Below are 13,492 nucleotides of genomic sequence, written 5' to 3' on the forward strand. Positions count from 1 at the left end.
TGAGTGTCTTAAAGGATGATGCGACTATTAGAGGCGATATAAAAGACACATCGTAGATGTTGCGCTCGAGGTTTACACGGCTCTTTGGGCACCACTAGAAGAGCACTTCGCCACAAATATGGGACTAGAGAATCGATGCGGCTCCAGCTGGTACGAGTCTGCTCATGCTGACTTAGACAATGCAGGTATACAAGCAGCTCTTTGTTGGGGCGAGGGACTCGGAATGTGTCAGTTGTGGGTTGAGGACTTATTAGTGTACTCGAGTGGTCATGTCAACGAGCTAGAATACGTTCTCTCAGGCAAGATAGCTGGTGAAACCTGGTCTACGTGGTAGGAATGTCCTCTTTGCGGTTACATCATTGTCCGGTTAGTCAAGAAATTTGAGATTAAGAGCTCTTGGGGTTGCGCTACCGTAAGAGAGCAGACACGTAGATAGGATGATGAAACTGTGATTATACCAAGTCGATCAAATTTTACCTTGTGATCTTATTGTTTTGCGATTCAATAGTGTGGACACTCGAGGCGCGCTTGATTCTACATAGTTGAGCTGTATTGAGCACGTCGATCGACTAGAGCGCAGAGCTGGTATCAGGAGAATGGCATGAGACATAAGACGAGTGATGAGCTGCAGTTATATAAGAGCTCGCTCTGCACGAGCTGTCAAGTCTTGTAGTGACACTGCGTATCTCTGTACACTTAAAAGATTCAAAGTAAATAGAGTACAGTGGAATGATTTAAATATAGATCGGCACACTTTTCTGTGAGTTAATATGCTTGGGAGTTTGATGCTTGAGGAGATGGCTTCTATGTGAGATGATCAATGGTTATCAGAATTCTAGGTCTCTAATACGCTGTGTGATAAAAGTACCATACAGTATAGTGATATCATCAGCTGTCTAGTGTTCTTGGAAAAAGTTTCCACATATTTCAGTTTGCGCTCTGAATTTTTAGTCCCATGGTTGCTCAACTAGACCTTCTAATGTTACAGGCAACGCATTGTCTTATCTACTTTGCATCAATAAACCCCAAACCTTAGAGGACTCCGAGGCGCAGGGATTATCTCCACATAGGTGATTCTTATCGTGATTAAGCGGGCTTTTTTATCTAAGCCACCAGAATACTGTTTGCGGAGCGCGATCGTTCGAAAAGAGTGCTCTGCGTCTTAGTCTTCGTAGTGTAGTGGTGGCGTGTCCCACGAAGAATTCTCAGATCATTCTCACGCTCTTCTCGGATGGTAAAATGGTACGTGAAGACAATTCATTTTCCTCCTAGACCTGCGCAAAGGTTCGGATGTCGTAAGAAGTTACCACTGTTCCAAAGCAGTGATATCGCTCTTGTGCAAAGTTATGACTAAGATTTGCGGAAAAAAAAGTCTATCACTCGCGCTCGGCCGTGCTAAGAATAGAACTGACGAGCTTAAGCAAAGGTTTCTTTTTAATTAAAATAACTCAGACTATTTGAGACTATGACCTTGTGGCTTAAAGTATTTGAGCGTGAAGGCTATGATAATTAGTGACCCCTCAATGGGGGATCTCCGCTATGATAAACCTAGTAAATTCGGCTGTGAAAACCCTTTATTGTCAGTTACACTCAGTGGTTTGTAAGTTTATTATCCAAACATGTCGACTTGGTTGAGTTTTTATCTCGCAGACACTATTTTCTTATAGACCGTGAATCTCTCCTCTATGTCATAGGCGCTCTCGTGTGGCTGACCCTTGCATTTTTCGCCCTGCGGCGAAGTTGATTTTCTCGTTAAATATTCGCACGCACTACGCGGCTGAAACGGGTATATTTTTCCATCATACTAAGTAAACTAGCTTACTCACCATTTTCTATAAGTTTTGTGTGCCATTAGTAATTTGCAGCCGATAGCACGCGTTGAGTCAGCCTAAGTACCCTGCTCGACACTCTCGCGGCACCTGGGCTATTCTGCAGTGTGCGTGTTAGTTCGCTCCCACTGAAGAGTGAGACAGGGCTGTGTGTGAGTAGGTGGGGCGGTACTTTGTCATAGCATAAGATAATTATCTCCAATGCTATTGACTGTCGAATACTCAGAGAGTTTGAAAGGCGGGCTTCGTTTATCTGTCTAAGATTGAATACCCTCCTGGCTTTAGCCTATGCACGGGAAACCGCTTCTTCTATATGAGTTAAAAGTCGTTGGCACTTGGTGTATATATTCTATGAGAGGTGACTAAGTAACTTATACACTTGTCAAACAGTGCATCGGTTGTGATAAAACTACGCTACTATGTCTAGGTCTGTGTGTTGTAGAATATTAGCTTGTCGCTAATACCCCTTTCGAACTTCGGGCACCTTGCTATTTCTAGCAGTGTGCTGTGTAGTCGCTCCACTTGACCATTAGAAGTGCTGTGGAGTGGTGGGGCGTTTACTATGGCTACGCCATAATTATTCTCCAGCATGGACTTGATGATCTCGGATTTGAAAGCGGGCTCGTTATCGCAGTATATCTGCTTTGCCTGCGGGAACACGTTCATTATCATTAAAAGTGGGGCTTTGGTATCTTCTATGGTGCGGTATATAATTTGTCAATGCATGTGAAAAAGTACTTTTTGTCGGTTAAAAAAATGTCGTTAAGCTACATTTTTCCAGTGTGTGAAGGGATTGTCGTTTTGCCAAGTTCCTGCTTCATTGGGTGTCTGTCGTATTTCGCCTTGGCGCAAATCTTACAGTTAGGACCACCTCGTTTGCTATTTTGGTCAGTTTGTGAAAGAAATATTCTGTCATGATGCTTCACATTTTCTTGAGCGGTTCTATGGGCTCGATTGCTCAGTAACCATGGCTGTTTTCCTATCATTACTGTGGAGAACGTCGGTAACCAATTTTTTGCCGTGACATAACTTGGTGGTAGCGAACCTTTTTATGAGTTCATGTTGCATTCTGGTGAAGACCGGCAAGGTACCGTTTATGGCGTTGACCACTTTTGGGCTTACCACAGATTTCATTGTTTCAATAAGGTCTTCTTTATTCGTAAAATTTATTACATGCCGGGGTTTTCCGCCGTAAAGTATAATACAATTTGATTTCGGAAGCCGCTCAACGGCTTATGAGTATAAGTTAGCGATGCCTCGCTGTGGATTGTAGCCGCGTGTGATTCTGTCTCTTCACATTGACCGTTTAGTGCATTTACGTTTTGGCGCGACAGTGCGTCGGCTATGAAATTTTTCTTCCCTGGTTTATAAAAAAGTTTGGTCCCTGTCTCATCCACTCGCGTTCGGGTTACTGTTTGATACCGCAAACATCAGTGACTGTGAAGATATTTATGCCCTTTACCCCACACAATGGCTGGTAGTTAACGCTCGTTAGAAGCGTAGTTTAGTTCTCTATCTTTTAACGTAAGCTGAAGCGTCTGTGTCCGGGTTCATTAACATAACATCTTCTGACGCCAATATGTTTCTTAACTGCTCAAACGCGTTGCGTCGGAGAGTGGCTTCGCTATCGCTGCAAAATCATTAATGAAGCGATAATAGCTCGCCCGCCTCAAAAAACCCCTAATGTCGAATACCGATTTTATCTTTTCAGGATTTATTTTTGCACCATTTTGTGTCACTATAAAGCCAAGGTATTCAACGCTGTCTTTAAAGAATTGCGACTTCTTTTGGCCCACGCGATTGTTTTTCCCACCTGCTCTAGCAAAACATCATCGATGCTGCGCTGAAAAATGCTTCCTGCATTTTTCAAACCGAATGGAAGTCGGCAAAACTCGTAACTCCCAACATTTTCACGATCGCGCTCCGCCAAAGTTATCTGGTGGTAGCCGGCTTTCAGATAAATCCTTGTGAAGTATCTGGCTTTACCCAAGTTTGTCAGTATCAAGGAAATGCTTTGCATAGGGTATTGTTCGGTAATTGTTTTGAGATTGAGCTTCCTAAAGTCTATTATCAGACTTTTTTTCTGTTGCCTCTTTCATCAATGCCTTCTTATCAACCACCCACACCGGATTGTGCTATAGTATTATTATTATTGTTTGGAGTAAGTGCGCTGCGACCTAAAAGGTCTATTGTGCCTCCCACTGGTAGATGAGTTAAAGTTCCCTGTTCAGCCCTATTTTGTGCAGAAAAGCCAAAATTTATCCTGGTTTCAAGTTCCTCATCTGTCTTGTGTCTAGGGTAGGAATCCCCAACTTATTAAATCTTACTCTGCAGAGCGCAGGACATTCCTCCAGTAGATGCTCTGGAGTTTCGTCATGCTCTAGACATAGTCTACACAAGGCATCGTCCACAATTTTTAGCTTGTGTAAGTGCTTGCGCAGTCTGCAATGTCCCGTTAGGAAGCCTGTAACTATCCAAAGCGAGTTTTTGCTCAAATTTAGACACTCGACGGTACGTTTCGTGTCATAGCCGCCCAGTAGTCTTTTACTGTGTCTGGCTCCTACCGATTTTTCCCACCAGATCTCGCTCTCCCGCTGAGTTTCTAGAGTTATGCTTCTGTTAACATAACTTGTCCCAAGCCCACAAAAAGGCTCTGGTCCCCAGAAAGCAGAGCTTGCTCCCTTCCTGGCTAGTACGTCAGCAATTTCATTTCCCGGAATACCGGCGTGGCCCGGGACCCAGTAAATGGTCACCCTGTTGGTTCTACCCAACTTGTTGAGTGAGTCTACATTGCCATACTAGTCCTGAGACTACCTTGTGCGCAATCAGTGATTTGATTGCTGCTTGGCTGTCCGAGAAGATGGCAATGTCCCTGTTTATATAGCCTCTTTCCATGTTGAAAGCTGCACATCTGTCTATAGCGTGAATCTCCGCTTGGAAAATGCCTGTATATTTTCCTAGCGGCTCGTAATACTTGTATTTGGGTCCGCAAACTCCTGATCCTGCCCCATTTCCCGTGAGTGACCCATCTGTTTACCACCTAGTGGCATGTGTTTTCACATTATAGGTGTTAGATAGGCCTTTCCACTCTGTCTTATTACTTATTTCAGTATTAAAGAATCTAGTGAAACTATATTTGGTATCTGTTACGTCCTGAGGGAGTTGTGCTATGAGTGTAGAGGTGTTCCTTTCCTCCCATACTTGCACACTTCCCTGGATTCTAAAACTTGCTCTTTTCGCACACTGCTTTATGTAGATGTGCAGTGGTGGCAACCCAAGTAACACGTCCAATGCTGTGGACGGGCATGTGCGCATTGCGCCCGATATGCACGTGCAGGCTAGTCTCTGAAGTTTGCTCAGAGACCTTTTCGCACATACCAGTTTTGTTTGCTCAGCCCATACCACCGCACCGTAGCTAATTATTGGTCGTACCATCGCTACGTACATCCACATGAGTATCTTGGGGGAGAGACCCCAGTTCTTGCTAGAAAGAGCTCTACAGTTCATTAGACCCATGGTTGCTTTCCTGGTAGAATTTTCTAATTGGCGTTTCCACTTTAGCCTACTATCTAGTATTACCCCTAGATACTTGACCTCGTTGGAAATCTGTATTGTCGCATCTCCGATTTTAATTGGTTTCAGCGATTCTAGTTTGTATCTATTGGTGAAAGCAACTATAGTGGTTTTGGCTGGGTTTATATTCAGCCCCACGCTTTTGCACCATTCCACACTTAGTTTTAGTCCCAGCATGACCCTTTCACATAATGTGTGCTCATATTTTCCCTTGCAGACAATGGCGATGTCGTCGGCATAGCCTTGGCATTCAAATCCATTGTCTGAAAGAGTTTGAAGGAGCTCGTCAACTACTATGCTCCACATGAGTGGTGATAGAACACCACCTTGTGGGCATCCCCTTGTAGTTTGGGCTCTGACTGTTAAGGTACCCACTGTCACCTCTGCTATCCTGGAGTCTAGTAAGCGTTCTAGCCACATCACTAGTCCTTTCTCTACTTTTCTTTTGGTCAGTGCTCTCACTACTACGTTATGCGCCGTGTTATCAAAAGCCCCCTCTAATTCCATGAAGGCGCCGAAAGCAATTTCTTTAGCCTTCACTGACCTATTGAGAGAGCTCGTGAGCTCTACTAGCGCTGATTCAGTAGATCTGCCTGCTCTATATGCATGTTGACTCTTATGTTAAGGACGTTCTACTAAGTACGTAAGCCTCATGTAGTTGTCCACCACCTTTTCAACGGTTTTGAGTAGGAAAGAGGTCAGACTTATCGGCCGAAAGGATTTGAGTTGAAAGGGGTCTTCCCTCACAACCTTTGGGAGGAAGATAACTCTGGCTACTCTCCAGGCACTAGGTATATGCCCTAGTGCTATACTGCCCCTAAATATTCTGATCAGATACGGCATTAGCAGCTCCAGTCCTTTCTGTAGATGTATCGGTGATATCCCGTCAACGCCCGGAGCCTTGTATGGCATGAATGTGCCAATTGCCCACCGTATCCTATGATCTTTTACTATTTCCGAGGCTACTTTCCAGTTTGGCCTTCTGGCTGCAGTCCATTCTGGTTCCCCCAGTTTCCTAACTTCTTTCCTCAGCTTCTCTAGTTCCTGACTCCACCAAGGGTTGTCCTTTCTTGAGGTCACTGCCCTCTCTGGACAACTCTCATGGTATGCATCTTCTATTATCTCATTTAAATCATTTGTTAGATTTTCTAATTCTCTGTTTGAGCCCACTCTGGAGTTGACTCTAAGTCTCTTCAAGTTTAGAGCGAGAATTTCCTGAAACGCCAGCCAATCAGTTCTTTTCGGGTTTCTAATCTTATTATTGAAGGCTAGGCCCTCCTTAATGTCGAATAGAATTATTCTATGGTCCGACATTGACGGCTCTTGGGATACTCTCCAGTTCTGAATAAGCCCGGAGAGTCCCTGTTGCCTATCGTTAGGTCCAGGACCTCTGCTCTGCTCTTGGTAACGAACGTCGGTTCAGACCCGACGTTTAAGACGCTTAGATCTGTTTCTAGACAATAATTGAGAAGGTACTCACCCCTGCTATTATCTTCTGTGCTGCCACACGTTGTGCTGTGTGCGTTTGCTTCACACTCCAGCAAAAGTGGCAGGTTTCTTCTCTTGCAGTGGTCCACCAGTGCCTGCACCTCAGGTGGTGGTGCCTTTGCATCTTCTCCCGGAAAGTAGGCTGATGCTACCAGCTTTCTCGGACTCGACCCGACAGTGATCTGCACTGCTACCAGGTCTTTACTGAGAAATTGGGAGAGACAAGAGTTTTATGTTTTTATTTAGTCTCGCGACAGTCTGCTATTACCTGCACATTCTTGTCGTTCAGACCGCAGATTCTTCCTCTGACGGTCCACGGCTCTTGGACGAGCACCAGCCCCAGGCCCAGCCTGGTAGTCAACCTCGCTATGTCAGCCGAGGCTGCCTTCGCGTGGTTCAGGTTGACTTGTGCCACGCTGGTGCTCTCCATTCTATTAGAGGACTGGTTCCTCCTCCGACAGCGCTATACTATCGTCCAGGCTGTCTGGGACGAGCGTCTGCTCGTCTTCGGATTCGCGTCCCGACTCTCCCACCTGTAGCCCTTCCAGGTCTAGGCCTCCCAGTGGTGCGCTGTCAACCTCAGCCTCGAGTTCATCGGGGACAGCCACTTCGGTGCTAGGCCCGGCTGTGGGTGTCGCTGGCGCTCTGCGCCCTTTTTCTTATGCAGCCGACATGGGAGCTGGCCAAACGGTGCTCAGGAGCATATGTTCTCTGTCGCGCAGCACACGTAACGCACGCGCTGCTCTTAGCACCCAGGGTCACAGCTTTTCCCCACTTGTGTCAGTGCATTTGAGCACCGTCCAGATATCCGGGAGAAGGTCAGTGTTCTGACCCTTCAACAGATCCACGGACGTCTGCTCCTCTTCGTCTGCTGACCGCGGTAAGTGAACTGTAATATCCCAGTTTCCGGAAGCTGCTCCCTATATCGGTTTTGAGCTGCAACTCCTTCTACCGCAGCAACTGAGCTCAACTGACTTGGTGCACTGGCGTAAGACATCACTCCATGCCTACCTGGCTTACCAGCCCCGGCATGAGTTAACGCCCTCGAACGCAACTTTGATTAGTGGTGCTGGCCCGGCTACCTGAGGCTACGTGCGTTGCTCACCTGCATCGCATTCCCGCGACCTATCGGTCGGTCCGTGTGGCAGATTACCACCACCCACTTGGGGTGTGAAAACCACTGCCTCCCGTGGAGTGCTGTGCCTAGGGGGCGAGGCCCCGCTTGGGCGTGGCATCTGTTGGGTGGAGGGTACTTGCCCCTGCGCGGTTGGAGGTTACCAACCTGGTCCAGAGCCTCCTCTTCCATCCGCTTTGCTATCTGTGTTGCGGTTAATTCCCGCCTTGAAAAGTGTATATTTGTTTTATTGGACATATAGATCCCACGAGTGTAGGGGAAAGAAGGTCCGCCGTGCCATAGCCCCCATTGACACGGTAAGGCCTACACACTCATCGAGGCCAGGTATCGATGAGGCTCCGTAATAATACAGTCAGTTAACCCCGACTGCAAACAAGCCAATTAGCACGGGTCGCATGACACTCTGGCTGGTTAATTGTATTTATGTGAGAACCACCCCATAGCTTTTTATGCTTCCCCTCTAGCCATTATACGGACATGGAGTCATCTGGTCACTAGTCCCAGATGGCTCTATACGCCGCTTCTTAGCTAGACACTGCAATACCAAGACGAGCAAGTGATACTAGATCACCCGGTAACAATCCGGGACAATGCAGTGTCCATTGCCCAGCCGGCACCCTCGTGGAGATCAGCTAGAGGATTTTCGCCAGCTATATTAGTTGCGATTATGAAATTATGACAGTTTTTAGGAGGTTTCTCATTTCACTAACTACAAAATCCTTGACACCCGCAGGATACGGATACAGCTTGGAATATACTGCCTCCTTGTCTCCTATTCGGATTGTGGCCACGACTGCAGTTTGGCAGGGACTCGTTAGAGTCTGCGAAGCTCCGTTTGTTTCTATGCAGCATAGCTAGGTACTCTGCCCTGACGGCGGGTGGTGTTTCAATCACACAAGGTTGTTTAGGTTGAATAGTTTTTTAGGTTGACATCAGCACACTGGTGGTACTGTAATGCCTCTGAAGTTTTTCGCACCTTTAGTTTGGCTTCTTTAAAGGAAGTTCCTATAAGCATAGGACTTCTCCTGCCTGCTTTAGCAGGTCTAAGCTAGAGGTGGAGAACAATCGATGGCACTATCGACACCATCGATGGCAGCAGACACGCTCGATAGTGGCCCAACCACTATCGATGGTTCCATCGATAGTTGGCGTCTCAAGAATTAATAAAGAAACGCCTTTCGATTTATGAGCAACGAACAGTCTGCAGGATCACTGGATACTGGATCCACGCTTAAAAAAAAATGGATTCCAGCAAAGCTCAAACGCTGAGCAAGCATCTTAATTTTTTGATAAAGAAACTGCTTAGTCTGCCCGTCGTGAAGGAAACTAGCTCCCAGGACTCATTCGATTTTTTGGATGAGCAAGCCTTGGAAACGCTCGAGCGGATGCCATTTTAACTAAATGGCAATATCTCAAGAGGGCAATTGCCAGGTTCTATATAATTAAATACATTACTTTTATTTCAGGTGAATCAAACTGACTTTCCGCATTCTCGAAAGGCGGGCCAATTTGTTTACGAACGGCGAACCCGGTTCAAGGAAGAAAATGTGAACACCCTTTTATTACTAAACTTAAACTTTTGGCCAAAACAAGCAACAATTTCTTAAAAAAAAATTTGTTTAAGTCGGGCGATAGTATCGTCGACTATCGATCGCTCTATCGACACTATCGTCGAATATCGATGGCGCCCACTATCGATGGTTCTCCACCTCTAGTCTAAGCTAATGATCACATCGAAGGTAGACAATGGTTATACGAAGTATGTGTAACACCTAAGCATAGACAGCGTTTTTACGATATCTGTTAGTAGCCTTTGTGGCTTGATGTAGTTTTTAGATGCACCCGTGTCTATTAAAAATGTAATTTTTGGCCCCACTAGTCTTCGTCGAATAAACGGTATTGTCACTTTCATAACCATGTTCATTTTCGCACTTGATCTCACCAACCTCTGCCTCTGCTAGGCTTGTACGCCTTCGAATTCGGCTAGACTTTTGACCGCATCGAGTGGCTCGTTACAAAGGACCCCCTCTACTATGTCTGCATCCTCATAAACCTTTAACATCGGTGGCTCAAGGTTCGTATTTGCAAGCTTCGCTTTCGGCAAGTTTTTGATCTAGCTACTCTCTCTTTCTGTGTTCATCGGCTTGCGGAGCCAGTGCGCTGCTAACCACAGCCTGAACTATTGCCCGCAGCTGTTCTGGGTCTATAGTGCTTTTTTGTGCAGTCAATGGAGTTTCGGACACCTTTAATGTTTCCAAACCCCCTATTAGGCGCGCTGTCATAGTTTTCTTGATGGGTTTCGTCTGTGTTACTGTCGTTATTCTGCATAGAAGCCCTAACTAACTAGCACAGATTGGGTCGAGGGGCAACATAAATGTAACGTGTGCAGAAAATAAAGACAAAACCAGAAAAAAAAAAACAAACAACAACTCAAACAGCATTAAATGCATCCGCTTAAGTTATTATTGTCTCTTTTACAGAACATGAAACCGGCACAGACTGGTTCAAAGTCACAACACAAATACAAATACTTTTTTCCAAATGCAAAGACTGCAAAAAATAAACTGCCCTCAGCAATAAATGTATCGTTTTCGTTAAACAGAGATTTATCTTATGCGCGCAAAAATAATTTTAAGCATGAAATATTTCATTTTATTATAGATCTTGCATCATTTTATTCTCACAAATTACTTAAATTTTTTTATTCTAAGATGTAGCGCTGCAGTTTCTCTTGCTGCTGTCGTTGGCCTGTCCTTTTACTTTTGTGTTGCTTGCACGCAAAACTTAATTTGGTTATTGATTGTTTACAACAACAGATCTTTGCTGTTTGTTGTAATTTTTTTTTTTTTTATATACAATTTAAGTACTTTTTGTTTTGGTTGTTAATTGTCTACAGCAACAGAGTTTAGCTGTTTGTTGTATTTGCACGCACTGTGGGTATTTTAAGTTGGGCGCCAATTAACTATTCATATACTAATAAGTATTAATCAGACAATGATTAGCGTAAAAATTAATTTGTATTAAACCGATGTGTCTCTCGCTAAATCAGAATTAATAATAAATGAAATGCAAATCAAAATCTTACAGCTAGCTCTAACGTCGCAGGCAGTCCCGCCACGATACGCCGACGTCGCTCCCACGGTCAGTGTAGGAGTTCATTCAATCTAAAGACCCCTTGTAGATGCCCTATGGTCTCAAGTAGAGTTAATTTATTATTGTCGGAGGCTTAATATATGTTTATAAATGAGTACACAAACTTCACTTAACAAACTTCACTCTTTATTCACCGAACGCCGAAACAGAACTGACCGTCCTGCGTCGCGTCCTCTCTTTTTATACACTTTGACATTTTTGTAAAAAATGGAAAAAGGGAATTATGAAGTTGCTCAAATGTATTGTAACAGGGAGAAGGAGGCGTGGCAGACCCCATAAAGTATATTCTTGTTCAGCTCGACGAGCTGAGTCGATATAGCCATGTCCGTCCGTCCGTCCGTCTGTATGAGTGCGTGTTTCTCAGCAACTATAAGAGCTAGAGCAACCAAATTTGGTATGTAGTTGCTCCTATATCCAGTGACAACTACGATGTTATTTTTTTATTTCCTCCCCCCTCCCCCGCAAATCGAAAAAAAACATATATAATGTGTGCATGTCACTGCGCAGCTGCAGCTGGCCTACCACAATGTATGTATGTTTATGTTATTGTTATTGCGTAGCTCGCATTCCAGAATGTACATCTGTATGTGCATGCTGTTGCGTAGCTCGCATAACCCAATGTATGTATATAAGCAATGTATTGTTATTGCGTAGCTTGCTTGACCCTATGTATGTATGTATGTACATGGTATGTGCAGGCAGCTTGCCTACCACATTATCAATATGTAGAAAACAAAACTAAAGACAGAATAATATATTGAAAACAGTGATGTTTCGACAAACGCTCTGTTTGGGGGTGTGCTCGTACTATATGTTCAAAGGTATGGTATAGTTGCACATTTACAATTATTTAAAACGGTAATATATTGCAAAATAGCCTGTACTGGTAAGCTAATTAATAACAAAACTCTTTACTGTGGCGGTTGTGGGAGCTGTACAAGTGCAGTAAGATTATAAACACTTGCATTTGTCGAGAGCTCGATTCCTAAAGCAAATCTTCTGGCCGCATTTAAAGTATTAGTAAAGCGGTATCCTAGTTCAATCAAAATGCAAAAAAGGCATATATAAGCCTACTGGTCTATTACCAGTAGGTTTCGCCCCTAGCTGCGCTCGCTTAACGAACTCCGCCAAACCCCAGTTTTTGCGCATTAAACAGTCAGCTGATTAGGTCTTCTCTGAAATAACATTTTCTCCCGTATTTATATGCGTATGTATGTGAATTTATATGAATGGATGTATGTATGTAAGAATCAATTTCCTTTTTATATAGTAGGATCAGAAGCGTTTTCCTGCCTAGGAATGCAGAGGTTGGGCGGTGATATTTACAACACGATCTTATCCAATTTTTGTGACAGATTTTTTTGAATTCTATCTATATATATATATATATATATACTCTATAGCAGACCTATCGAACAAGGTAATCCCTTTGCATACTGTTCGCATAGAGTGGATTAACTGCACCATACGCGTGCAAGATCCTGGAGATGGGCCACACAGCAAGCAGATGTCGGAATCCTGTCGACCGGACAGATTGCTGCATCAGGTGCGGAGTTGCTGGCCACAAGGCGGCGGCCTTTAAGAGCGACCACGAAAAATGCTTTATCTGCAGCTAGAACGGCAGAGCCAACACAAGCCACCAAGTTGGGAGCAGTAGATACCCGCTGGGCAGTAGCAGTCAACCATGAGCACAATGAAGTTTGTACAACTTAACCTCAACCATTTTGTAGCGGCGCAGGACCTGCTAACGCAGTCAGTCCGCGAAGCAGAGTCCGACGTAGCGATACCAAGCAAGCCCTACCGGATTGACGAAGGACCCAAGTGGACTTCCGACAAAGCTACACTCTGGTCCAGCAACAACGACAAAACTCCCTTGACCCAAATGCACTCGTAGGAGGTTTCTGGGTATATTCTGTATACCTTGCCCCAAACCTTCTTCAAGAGTTTGGAGCCCAGATTCTACCATCGGAATGGTTAGTTGCGTAGAACATGTAGCCTCTTAAATTGAAACCATATTTGTTTGTCAGATGTGTTTCTGACAGCAGCATAACGTCAATGTGTTTGTCGAGCAGGAATTAAAATAACTCAAATTTATGTTGTGAAACGCCATTAGCATTCCAAATGGATATACATACGTAGGGAAGCCATTGATTATGTGGACTGATGTGATAATAACATTTGTATCAAGAGGCTCTGATTGCGCAGTAGATCTTGCATAGTTGTCCGCATAAAAGACATGAACTCCATAATGCTTTGTTGTAGGCTAGAGAACAGTATCTCAGGGTTATTTTGTTGGTTCTCCATAGGCTGGTAA

Source organism: Drosophila busckii, chromosome 2R, assembly GCF_011750605.1.
Source record: "Drosophila busckii strain San Diego stock center, stock number 13000-0081.31 chromosome 2R, ASM1175060v1, whole genome shotgun sequence".
NCBI lineage: Eukaryota > Metazoa > Arthropoda > Insecta > Diptera > Drosophilidae > Drosophila > Drosophila busckii.